Raw genomic sequence first — 12,585 nt, forward strand, 5'->3', positions numbered from 1 at the left:
CTTGTGATCTCATTGCGGAGGGGGGAGGGGGGGGCGCTCGGAACCCTGGAATACACTTAAGGCATTTAATTTAAATGCTGCTGTCAGCATTAAGGCCTTCTTCACTCGGGCGACACCGCGTCGCTGCGAGAAAATCGCAGCAATATCGCATTGCTGCACCGTATGATATCGCCACGATTTTCTCGCAGCAATACCGCGATTTTGTAGCGCTACAAAGTCGCATGTGACGCTACAAAATCACGCGACTTTGTAGCATCTGCTACTGTCAAAGTTGCATCGCATCGCATGCAAACCGCGTTTCCATGCGATGCAACAGAGAGGAAGGCTCCATAGAGAAACATGGGCTACAAAACCTAGCGTGCCGCGGGCATATCGCCGGACCTGCGAGGTTTGTGTGTCGCTTTGTAGCATGCTGCAAAACATCTCATGTGTGAAGGAACCCAGAGGAAACCACGGGCTTCTCATACATGCGACTTGTAGCAACATGACAAAATCGCGCGACTTTGGCCCCCGTGTGAAGGAGGCCTAACAGCGACATTCGTGGTGCTGACAGCCCCCCAGTGTTCACGCCGATTGCAGCTGTTGTGGGTGTCTGCTGTCAAGGACAGCTGGTATGCAGAGGGCTCCGCCCCCATCCCGCTGCGCACAAAGCCCACGCCCCTTGACCTAAATATGGCACTACAGGGACCATAGGGGTTCTATTCTCTTGAATCAGGAGGGGTATCATCTCTCCTTAAGGAGAGCACCAAGAAGGTGAGTGAGGAGACTTGTAAGGCCATCCATGCTCCTCTGGGAAATATGCAAATAAGGGAGATGGAACAATATCTCTGCAGCGCCACCTATTTGAAAGCAGCATTCCTGCAAGTCAATGTTAGACTCTTTATACAAGCCTTGTAACAACAACTGGGGATTGTGAACCAAAGCCAGAAGAACCATACGCAGACTGCTGTTTTGGGGTTTTTGCCCCTCATCAGTTGGTTTCTGGCTTGGCTAGTGAGAGGCCTGTGATGGGGTCAGGAGGGGAATGGTTTCTTCCTAAGGACAGCACACTTCCTTGAAGTGGTGTAGTGACACATGGGGGCCCTAAGGGTCTGAAGCCTTATATCCACACTCTCGGTCTCTTACCACATTGCTTCTATAGATGTCAGTCTTCACTGCAATGTGGGCATTTTATTCATTATGGTGAACAGAGCTACAGGCATTGAGGCAGGACTGGGCATAGCTGGAGGACGGGGTGTGTGCAATGGATGCTGAGGGGTAAAGGGGGCAGCACTGAGGACTCCACAGGCCAACTGTTGTATAGCAGTCATCATAAATGAATCCTTCATGAAAGGAAAAAGCTGTCTTAACCCCTTAGTGCCGCGGCCGTACTGTCCATTGGGGCGCAACAATTTTTTGGGGGGGTTTCATCTCCTCTTTTCAGCAGCTGTAACCCTTTGATTTCCCCCCCGCCGCGGCGGTCCGCGGGCCGTTCTGTGTGGGGAGCTGCAGTTTATATTGTTACAGTGTTACTCATACAGATTTTCTGCGGCTCGCTGCATTTATATCAACTTGTTTTAGGTTTTTCTAGTTTTGCACAATGAAAACTTTTTTGGGAAAATATTTATTTCTTTTTCATAATTTTTATTGGGTTTTATAATAAACGAGGAAGTTGAGATATTTGTTGCCTTCGGATGTCATTTCTGTGCCGTGACATGTTTGGCGCATCTGATGCGCTGCTGGACAGTAATGAGACGGACGCTCCTTCTTACAGAGACCAGTAACAGCTGCAGGTTATTGCGTCACTCCAGGACTTGCTTCATTGCTACATTCTAAGGGCTTATTCACACGAGCGTATAGTGGACGGCGTTTTCACGGCCAGCCGATATATGCTACCATGTGATGCACGGGCTCGGCGTATATGCCGTCGGGCGGGGGGAGACGGCTTAGCTCTGCTAAGCCACTAAGCCGTCTCCCTTCACTCCCCCTCCCAGGCTCACCTCCTCTCTTCTCCCCTCCCACTGTTTGCAATGGGAGGGTGTAGGGCGGGGAATGAGCTAATCTCCCGCCCCCTTCTGTCCCTCATCCTCAGCCAGCAATGGGAGGGGACGGAGCTTAGCTCTGCCCCGCCCCCTCCCATTGCAAACAGCAGGAGGGGAGGAGAGAGGAGGAGAGAAGGAGGAGAGAGTTTAGCAGTCGCGCTACTAAACTCCCCCCCACCTCCCTTCTCTGGCAGCTATCGTTGACTCCCATAGGAGCCCATGCAGCGGCCAACGTATTCCGGCCTGAAAGATAGTTCCAGGGCTATCTTTCCTGCCCGGTCAGGGGCATTTACACCGCGGGAATACGTCTGTGTGATCAGATGCATCTGATGGCAGCGTATATCGCCCATGTGAATAAGCCCCAAGTCCCAGGACTTCCCCATTATCCCAGGGGCGGAGCTCTGTGAGCTGACGAGCCGCAGTCCTATTACTATCAGTTTTTGATCACTTTTATTGCATTGCATTTTGGGGGATACAAAGTGGAAGAAAAGCATTTTTTTCTCTCTCTCTTTTTTTAGTGTTTGCCGTAAAGAATAAAAGGCGTGTTCCGTGTGTTCTGCGTGTTCCGTGTGTTCCGCGTGTTCCGTGTGTTCTGCGTGTTCTGCGTGTTCTGCGTGTTCTGCGTGTTCTGCGTGTTCCGCGTGTTCCGTGTGTTCCATGTGTTCCGCGTGTTCCGTGTGTTCCGCGTGTTCCGTGTGTTCCACGTGTTCCGTGTGTTCCGTGTGTTCCGCGTGTTCCGCGTGTTCCGTGTGTTCCGCGTGTTCCGTGTGTTCCGCGTGTTCCGTGTGTTCCACGTGTTCCGTGTGTTCCGTGTGTTCCGCGTGTTCCGCGTGTTCCTCGGGCCGCTACAGATGCGACCGTAACAATTGTGTGTTTTTACATTTTTCTAAACAAAGATGGGAAACGTAACAAAAGGTTTTTTTTTTCCGTGAACGCTTCACATACCTCGATCGACACTGATCACATCCTGTAAGAGGGTACGGCTGGGGTCACACAGGACGGATCTGCCGCAGTAAAACACAACATTTCCACCGGGAAAGCGCTGCTTCAAAATCCGCGCCACTCAGCCGGGGGTTTTGGAGCGGCTTGGCCGCACATTTTCTCCATCGCGGCAGATGCTCCCACAGAGGAGAGCGCAGCTGCAACGGGAAAAAAAATTGACATACTGCTGCCGAGGAATCGCCGCAGCGCCGACTTTGCCGTGACGGATTGGCCGTCCCGTGAGGAAGAGATTTTTCACAAATCTCGTCCACATAGCTGGCCAATCCTGGGATTAGCTTCCGCATGTGGATTTGTCGCAGCGAAATTTTGGTCGGACTTGCTGCAGCGAAATTCCGGACGGAATTTCCGCAGCAAATCCGCCCAGTGTGAACCCAGCCTAACAGTGGGGATCGTTGTTCTAACTGATCCCTACTGTTTCAGCGGGTGGCTGGATCTCATTCACAGCCGGCTCCTGCTGCGATAGCGGGGATCAGCTTTTGAGCCTGTGCTATCCATAGGACATATGTGTATGCCCATTTGCGGAAACCCCTTCTCAGCTAGGGTGTAAATGTATGCCCTGGGGTGGGAAGAGGGTAACTCAGCCCTTGCATAAAAGGATTGTCTACTTAGGTTATAGTCATTGTAGTAGGCAGGTTACACTGTGACTAGAGTCCTCCAGGCTGGAGGGCATATTGATGGGCACCCAGCTTTCTCAGGAACAGACCTGGTGGGCATGATTCAAGGGGCATATAGTGAGGGCTTCACCCTCCTGAGCTGCGGCTCGTAGAAGTGGTGATAACGAGGGTCCATTGCAGGATGGAAGTGTATTAATAACTGTGTGCTACAAGGGCAGCGCTCCTTTCATACCCGGGATGATTAATGGGCAGCTGCTATCAGGTGGGCCCACCTGTTTATGGATGAAGACCCCCGCCGCCCCACCCACGGCTGCGCATTTTCCTTCCTTAGATCAACCTCATCAATTGTTGTCTTCCAAAATCTCATTGAGGAACAGACTCTGCCGGAAGCCGCGCCGCACGGCGAGGGGCAACAGTCACTGTACCTGAGGAATCCACATTAGGCGACTATTAAAAATGGAACCTCCGATAGGGGGCAGCCGACGAGCCACGGGTGCCAGTGAGCGGTGCCAGCAGGTCCCTCCACCTTGGCGAGGGTATATGGGTATTGGGTAGTAAACGGGGGCAGTTGATGGTAGTCTGAGTTTTAGGGTCTTTTGGCCATAGTACATTCGCTATAATATGCCATGTGACTTTGCATTGCTCCACCATAGTGGCCTGCCCCTCCGGACGTTGGACTAGCAGTAGCTATGGCTCCTATTATTATGTGTGACCAAAGGAGCGACTTCTGGCTGTGGGGCCCCAATGCAAAATGTGCAACAGGGCCCCCAACTGGAATGCTTCATTTGTAGTACTGGTCCAACCAGGGGGGCTCAAGCCTGTATGCTGCCTGAGGTGAACTGTGAAATACCCCCAACCCCCCCCCCCCCCCCTAATTTTACTGGCACTGATAGCAGCAATACACAAGATACCCGACACATATTTGAACCATGAGATTTAACAAAGTAACAGAGTAATAGTGCCCCAGCAGTAGCCCCAATAGTAATAGTGCCCCCAGCAGTAGCCCCAATAGTAATAGTGCCCCCAGCAGTAGCCCCAATAGTAATAGTGCCCCCAGCAGTAGCCCCAATAGTAATAGTGCCCCCAGCAGTAGCCCCAATAGTAATAGTGCCCCCCATAATGCCCCAATAGTAATAGTGCCCCCAGCAGTAGCCCCAATAGTAATAGTGCCCCCAGCAGTAGCCCCAATAGTAATAGTGCCCCCCATAATGCCCCAATGTTAAGTATCCTCCTTATTGGACCCAGTAGTAATAGTCAGCCCCATAGTGGCCACAGTATTAATAGTGAACCCAGAAGTGGCTTCAATATCAAGTGTCCCTCTTAGTGGTTCCAATAGCGATAGTGACCCCATTAATGGCCCCAGTAGTAATAGTCCCCAAGGCCCAAGTGCGATTACATCCTCTGCACCTCTTATAGTTATACCCCTGGGCATGGCAGCGGCATGTGTGTATGTACACACACATATATATATATATATATATATATATATATATATATATATATATATATATATATATATATATATATATATATATATATATATATATATATATATATATATATATATATATATATATATATATATATATATATACTGCAGTTTGCTCGGTGTGCTGAACGTTCACACTGCGCCTTATACTGTTTGCGCCCCGCCGCAGTCTGTTGTCTGTTCATTTGCAGAAGTGGCACCCATGAACCACGATAACAAGTGGATTTAGCCATATGTAGCGGCAGCCTTGTGCTTGCGGCCCGGACCGCCCAGAATCGCCCGGACGGGCCGCTCTGCTGCGGGGAGATTTCTGCCTTCAGTTCTGCATTTCTCCAATTTCTTTGCTCTTCCATTTATTATCTCGCAGTTTTAAAGTGATACGATTGATTTATGTATCATCCGGCGTCTCCATCTGACCTCTACCACCAACCTTCATGACAGACCCGTCACGAAAACAGCAGATTTGGCATTTTTCTCAGGATTTATCACCCGGGAGGACGGAGCGGGGGCTGCTTTGCTTTTTACAGGGAATTATGCAGCTGAATGACATTTCACAACGTTCTGCTCAAGGTTCTTGATTTCCAAAGTGCTTGTATCCCGGGGGTCTCACTGCCGGTGTACATGTGGTCCTATGAGCATCTGTTAGGGGCTGTGTGCTTTAGGTCTCCCCTTGGAGGGTCACTGAAATTATATAAGTGCAGTCAGCTAGAACCATAGTAGCAGATATAGCTTCTGCCAGGGCGTCCGGCAGCTATCAGGGTCCATGCCCACTTCAGAATAGGTCAATATGGATAAAGGAAGCCCTCTTCTGAAATCTCACCCATAATATCTACTAGTAATTATTAGGAAATTATAGCACCAGTGTTTCTGGTGGTACAAAGCACCACACAGCTCTGCTACATGCACATCACACACACAGCACTGCTGCATGCACATCACACACACCTCACTGTGCATGCACATCACACACACAGCACTGCTACATGCACGTCACACACACAGCACTGCTGCATGCACATCACACACACCTCACTGCTGCATGCACATCACACACAGCACTGCTACATGCACGTCACACACAGCTCTACTACATGCGTATCACACACACAGCACTGCTGCATGCACATCATACACACATAACTCCTACATGCACGTCACACACACCTCACTGCTGCATGCACATCACACACACAGCACTCCTACATGCACGTCACACACACAACTCTGCTACATGCACATCACACACAGCTCTACTACATGCATGTCACAAACACATCTCTGCTACGTTACTTTCACATAGCTGCTACACGAGATTAACAAACTTCAGCTGGTAGCTGAGGTGACATCGTGACTTGCGACTGTGTCACGTAAGCTGCATTAGCTTCAGGGCGGTGTTGAATCCCCTGTGCTGACATGTTTGCATTAGCTTCACGGCGGTGTTGAACCCCCTGTGTTGACATGTTTGCATTAGCTTCACGGCGGCGTTGAACCCCCCTGTGTTGACATGTTTGCACGGCAGTGACGGTAAATTCCAACACTGGACAACAGCTGACGATTAGATGAAGGCTGGACCGGTGTTGGTGGCATTAGCACTGGAGATGACATGATATAACGGTCAGGAGATGTGAAGATAGCGGTGAAGGATGATGCTTCAATGTTGTTGGTCAGTATGTACTGCCAGCCATGTATGGCTCTGCTTATAAAGGCATAAACAGGCTTTGGTATTTAGGGGTTAACAGGACCCTTGTCCGCCATTTGCTATTTACAATCTTCTTGTGAGGTCTTTGGGATCCCTCAGGCACCATGATCCTAGTTCACAGCCTACCTTTGCCCTGTTATACCAGTGCCCGTGTCCTCCACCATTTATACTATCAGTTTTACGGTAGTCAGTCTCTGTTCTACGTCCTGGGGAGCGGTTGGGAAGGGAACACAGGTCACATTACAGGGGTAGCTAAAGGAACAATGCCCCCTGGGATTTTCACCATTTATGAGCTTTCACCACATCCATAAACTCTTGCTTGTCCTATCACAGCCTACTGATGTAATGAAGGTGTTATCTAACCGGGAACACACCCCATCAAGAAGAGTTCTTAGTGTGCAGAGGGGTACAGGGCTTTAAAAAAAAAGATGGGCATCCTATAATTTCAATAAATCTGTCTGGGATGATTTAGTGATCCTGCACTGAGCAGGAGGTCGGACCTGATGACCCCAGAGAATCCGATGACCCCGGAGGACCCGATGACCCCGGAGAATCCGATGACCCCGGAGGACCCAATGACCCCGGAGGACCCGATGACCTTGGAGGACCCGATGACCCCGGAGGACCCGATGACCTTGGAGGTCCCTTCCAACTCTACCAGTCTAGGATTCTATGATTCTAAATACTCTACAGAAATCACAACAGGAAGTAACCAAAGACTCTGTCTTCTGGCAATGAATTTGAATGGTATTAGTAAGGTGATGGAAGAGCTTACTTGCTCCTCTGCTGAGCCTCTGTCACTCTATTGGGTGCTCTGTGTGCCAGGACATAGACTTACTCCCTTCCATGCCGTGGGCGGTGACGTAACTAACGCATCACAAGCCGATGGATTGCAGTATGGAAGAGCTTCCCCCTATAGATGTGTCAGCAGGAGGAGGGGCCGGTTATAAAGGGCCCATTTAGGCGCAATTTGAGTTATTGTGGCACAGTTAAAGAGCCAATTGAAGTGGTTGTTAGGAGAAGAGGCGCGTAAGCACATGACAGGCCACCTTCCCTGACCAGGGTGTGCAGAAGGATGCCAAAGCAAGAGAGGCCCAAGTAGACTGGAGGTTCCTTGTGAATAAAAGCCAAGTGCAAATGGGGACTGTGGATGAAAGGTGACCCAGGAAAGAAGGGGCCTGTGCAGTGGCATCCGCAATAGTAAACATGACCAGGGCTAAGTAAGCAGAAGATGACCGCAGATGACTGTGTGGCCAAGCCCAGAAGAGGAGATGTCAGAACCAGTGCGAGAGCTCCAGGGTATAGGAGGAGAGAGTCCCCCTCCCTGCAAAGACCAGAGATGACCAAAAAAATGGTAGCAACCTGAGAGGCAGCGAGTGAGTAGCCACGCGGCACAGCGGATTGGGTCTTTTGAGACAGACACAGACTGCGGAATCACTGAAGGCTTTGTAGTATATACCCAGAAAAAGTGCAATCTGTGAAAGGGGCGAAGAGCGTCGCCAGAGGTTCAGCGAGAAGAGTGCATGACTAGGAGACAGAGTAGCCAAGAGCGCCAAAGTGAAGGCTGCAGAAATGCTCTTGGCAGTCACCACCATTGCCACTGTATGAGGGAGGTCCGAGATCATGGGGTACTAAAGGACGGTAAAGGACTGTGCTGATTCCTCGATCTGTGTTCTGTGATTTTCGGTAGCGTTACATTAAACCTCCGGGCACAGAAGAGGTATTGCAGCGCACGCAGCTCTGCTACATCTGTCTCCATAGCAGCGATGCTATTACGTTATTCCCCAGGATCGGGACTCTCCATGCAGGTGTGTTTTCATAAATCCCTCTAAGTAACGTTTAAGTCCTTCTCAGAGGAAGTCATGGAGATCCCCTCGAACCTCGAGTGCCCTGGAAGTGACTCTCCAGAGAAGAGTTCTGCATTTGATTTCACCCACTCAGTACACAAAACGAGGATGGGAATAATCTCAGCCTGTACAGATGGGTCCCGTGGCGTCTCAACCACCTTCACTCTTCCACTTGTCACTTGAGACTGAAGAATGCGAGATTGACGCGGTCAGCTCAGGACGCACAATGTACGGATCGATGCGCCACGCTGTCATCTGATCGCATTACGCTTTGTAAGGGCTAAATGTCTTTGATTGGTTATCGTCCCCTTCGTCAAATAACTTGTTCTGGGTGTAATGTGTCCAGATTTGGTTTCTTCGCTGGGCTACGGGCCAGGAGTCTTACAGGAAGCAGCGCCATTTACCAGTCCAATTTGTGATGTTTGCCTTAACCCTTTGCAATCAATAGAAATTCTGGCACCTAAGGGTTAAATGAGATTGCTGTCAATAACAATCGTGCCAGTGGGGGGTCAATCACGTGCGTATAGTACCAGGGCAACTGATTGCAGCTAGGACATAATTCTACATCCATTTGCAGGAAGGGGTTAAAGATACTTCTGTTCCTTGTACTTTATCAGGAAGGAGTTGCATCACTGGATAATCCCTATCGATATGCCCTATTGTCATCCCATCTACAGCAGAAATAAGCAGGATCTGCTCTACTGCACCTGCGCCGATCAGAGGATACTCTTCATTTAGTAGAGGTTGTCCAAAGGAGACCATCCTTATCTGTCACAGCCATTCATCGAGCACTGGCTGTGATTGGTTGACGCTTGGCTAAGCGTCAGCCAATCACAGCCAGCGCTTCCAGAAGGCAGTGATTTTTCAATCCCCGGCTGGAACAGAAGAAGAAGGTCAGTGCCGGGCCCTGGGGAGAAGCTGTGGCCCGGCTGACAGCGCATCGAAGGTGATTTTGTGTATTTTTTCCTGCAGCTGGGGCTTAGTTTTAGCTCTCCTTAAGATTTCCTACTATCAAAGCTGCGTCGCACCGCACGAAAAAACGCATTTTAATGCAATGCCACAGAGAGGAAAGCTGCATAGGGAAACATGGGCTACAAAACCTCACGAGTCGCGTGCATATCGCCGGACCCGCAAGGTTTTTGTGTCAGGATGTCGCACGCTACAAAATATCACGTGTGTGAAGGAACCCAGAGGAGAGCATGGGCTGAACATACATGGGATCGGTAGCAACGTGACTGTCGGCCGTGTGAAGGAACCCGGAGGAGAGCATGGGCCGAACATACATGGGATCAGTAGCATTGTAGCAACCTGACAAAATCGCACGACTTTGTCATCCGTGTGAAGAAGGCCTTACTTACATTTCTACTATAACATAAGAGCCTCTAATCAGGCTGAAGTCTCTGAAGATTCTGTCTTAGCTACTCTAAAACCTCCAAATAGATTGGAACATCTTGGCAGACTTTGCAAAAAATGTGTAATTGAACGTTATTTGTAAGGTACAAATAATCCACCAGTTACATCATTCCCACTGGGATGGACGGCTGTCAGGGACTGGATTTCTAGTGGGACGGACGGCTGTCAGGGACAGGATGTATAGTGGGATGGACGGCTGTCAGGGACTGGATTTCTAGTGGGACGGACGGCTGTCAGGGACTGGATGTCTAGTGGGACGGACGGCTGTCAGGGACAGGATGTCTAGTGGGATGGATGGCAGTCAGGGACAGGATGTCTAGTGGGACGGACGGCTGTCAGGGACAGAATGTCTAGTGGGATGGACGGCTGTTAGGGACAGGGTGTCTAGCAGGGTGGATGGCTGTCAGGGACAGGATGTATAGTGGGATGGACGGCTGTCAGGGACAGGATGTATAGTGGGATGGACGGCTGTCAGCGACAGGATGTATAGTGGGACGGACAGCTGTCAGGGACAGGGTGTCTAGCAGGGTGGATGGCTGTCAGGGACAGGGTGTCTAGTGGGACGGACGGCTGTCAGGGACTGGATGTCTAGTGGGACGGACGGCTGTCAGGGACAGGATGTCTAGTGGGATGGATGGCAGTCAGGGACAGGATGTCTAGTGGGACGGACGGCTGTCAGGGACTGGATGTCTAGTGGGACGGACGGCTGTCAGGGACAGGATGTCTAGTGGGATGGATGGCAGTCAGGGACAGGATGTCTAGTGGGACGGACGGCTGTCAGGGACAGAATGTCTAGTGGGATGGACGGCTGTTAGGGACAGGGTGTCTAGCAGGGTGGATGGCTGTCAGGGACAGGATGTATAGTGGGATGGACGGCTGTCAGGGACAGGATGTATAGTGGGATGGACGGCTGTCAGCGACAGGATGTATAGTGGGACGGACAGCTGTCAGGGACAGGGTGTCTAGCAGGGTGGATGGCTGTCAGGGACAGGGTGTCTAGTGGGATGGATGGCTGTCAGGTGCAGGGTGTCTAGTGGGATGGACGGCTGTCAAGGACAGGATGTCTAACTGGATGGATGGCTGTCAGGGACAGGATGTCTAGTGGGACGGACGGCTGTCTGGGACTGGATGTCTAGTGGGATGGACAGCTGTCAGCGACAGGATGTCTAGTGGGATGGGCGGCTGTCAGGGAGTCTAGTGGGATGGACGGCTGTCAGGGACAGGATGTCTAATGGGATGGATGGCTGTCAGGTGCAGAGTGTCTAGTGGGATGGACGGCTGCCAGGGACAGGATGTCTAACTGGATGGATGGCTGTCAGGGACAGGATGTCTAGTGGGACGGACAGCTGTCAGGGACTGGATGTCTAGTGGGATGGATGGCTGTCTACAACAGGATGTCTAGTGGGATGGACGGCTGTCAGGGACAGGGTGTCTAGTGGGATGGACGGCTGTCAGGGACAGGATGTATAGTGGGATGGACGGCTGTCAGCGACAGGATGTCTAGTGGGATGGACGGCTGTCAGGGACAGGATGTATAGTGGGATGGATGGCTGTCAGCGACAGGATGTCTAGTGGGATGGCCGGCTGTCAGGGATAGGATGTTTAGTGGGACGGACGGCTGTCAGGGACGGCATGTCTAGTGAGATGGACGGTTGTCAGGGACAGGAAGTCTAGTGGGATGGGCGGCTGTCAGGGACAGGATGTCTAGCTGGATGGACGGCTGTCAGAGACAGGATGTCTAATGGGAAAGATGGCTGTCAGGTGCAGGGTGTCTAGTGGGGTGGACAGCTGTCAGTGACAGGATGTCTAGTGGGATGGACGGCTGTCAGGGACAGGATGTTTAGTCGGATGGGCGGCTGTAAGGGACAGGATGTCTAGTGGGATGAACAGCTGTCAAGGACAGGATGTCTAGTGGGATGAACAGCTGTCAAGGACAGGATGTCTAGTGGGATGGACGGCTGACAGGGACAGCATGTCTAGTGGGATGGACGGCTGTCAGAGACAGGATCTCTAGTGGGATGGATGGCTGTCAGGTCCTGTGCACATACCATCCAGTGAGATGGCATTGACTATAGGTAAAGAACCTAAGATTATGAGGTGGCCTAGTCATATGTAGCAGGCAAGATGGGGCAAGTGGAGTAGAAGTACTTTATCAAGAGTGGAGAACCAGATGAGGTAAAAGACTGGATTACTGCTGTTAAATTGGTGAATCTGTGAAAGAAACATCTTGCTGCAACACAAATTTGTTCATGGTTATTGCCTTCTGTGAGTAAAGGCCCCGGCACACCTTCAACAACTGCTGGATAATCAATTATTTTTCCAAAAGCTGTTTCCATCAGTTCCCTGCACACTGGAGAGTTCAACTCAGGGGAATGTTCATGTGTTGAGGGAGGTAAGCCACATACTGACAGCTCAGGCACTCGCTTATCTCTCAGGGGCCTAAAGGATCAGGCGTTGAGATGCAGCATCTCCAATCCTCTTTTCCCCCAATATGTTAGCA

The sequence above is a fragment of the Eleutherodactylus coqui genome, chromosome 9 (assembly GCF_035609145.1).
Source record: "Eleutherodactylus coqui strain aEleCoq1 chromosome 9, aEleCoq1.hap1, whole genome shotgun sequence".
NCBI classification, from domain to species: domain Eukaryota; kingdom Metazoa; phylum Chordata; class Amphibia; order Anura; family Eleutherodactylidae; genus Eleutherodactylus; species Eleutherodactylus coqui.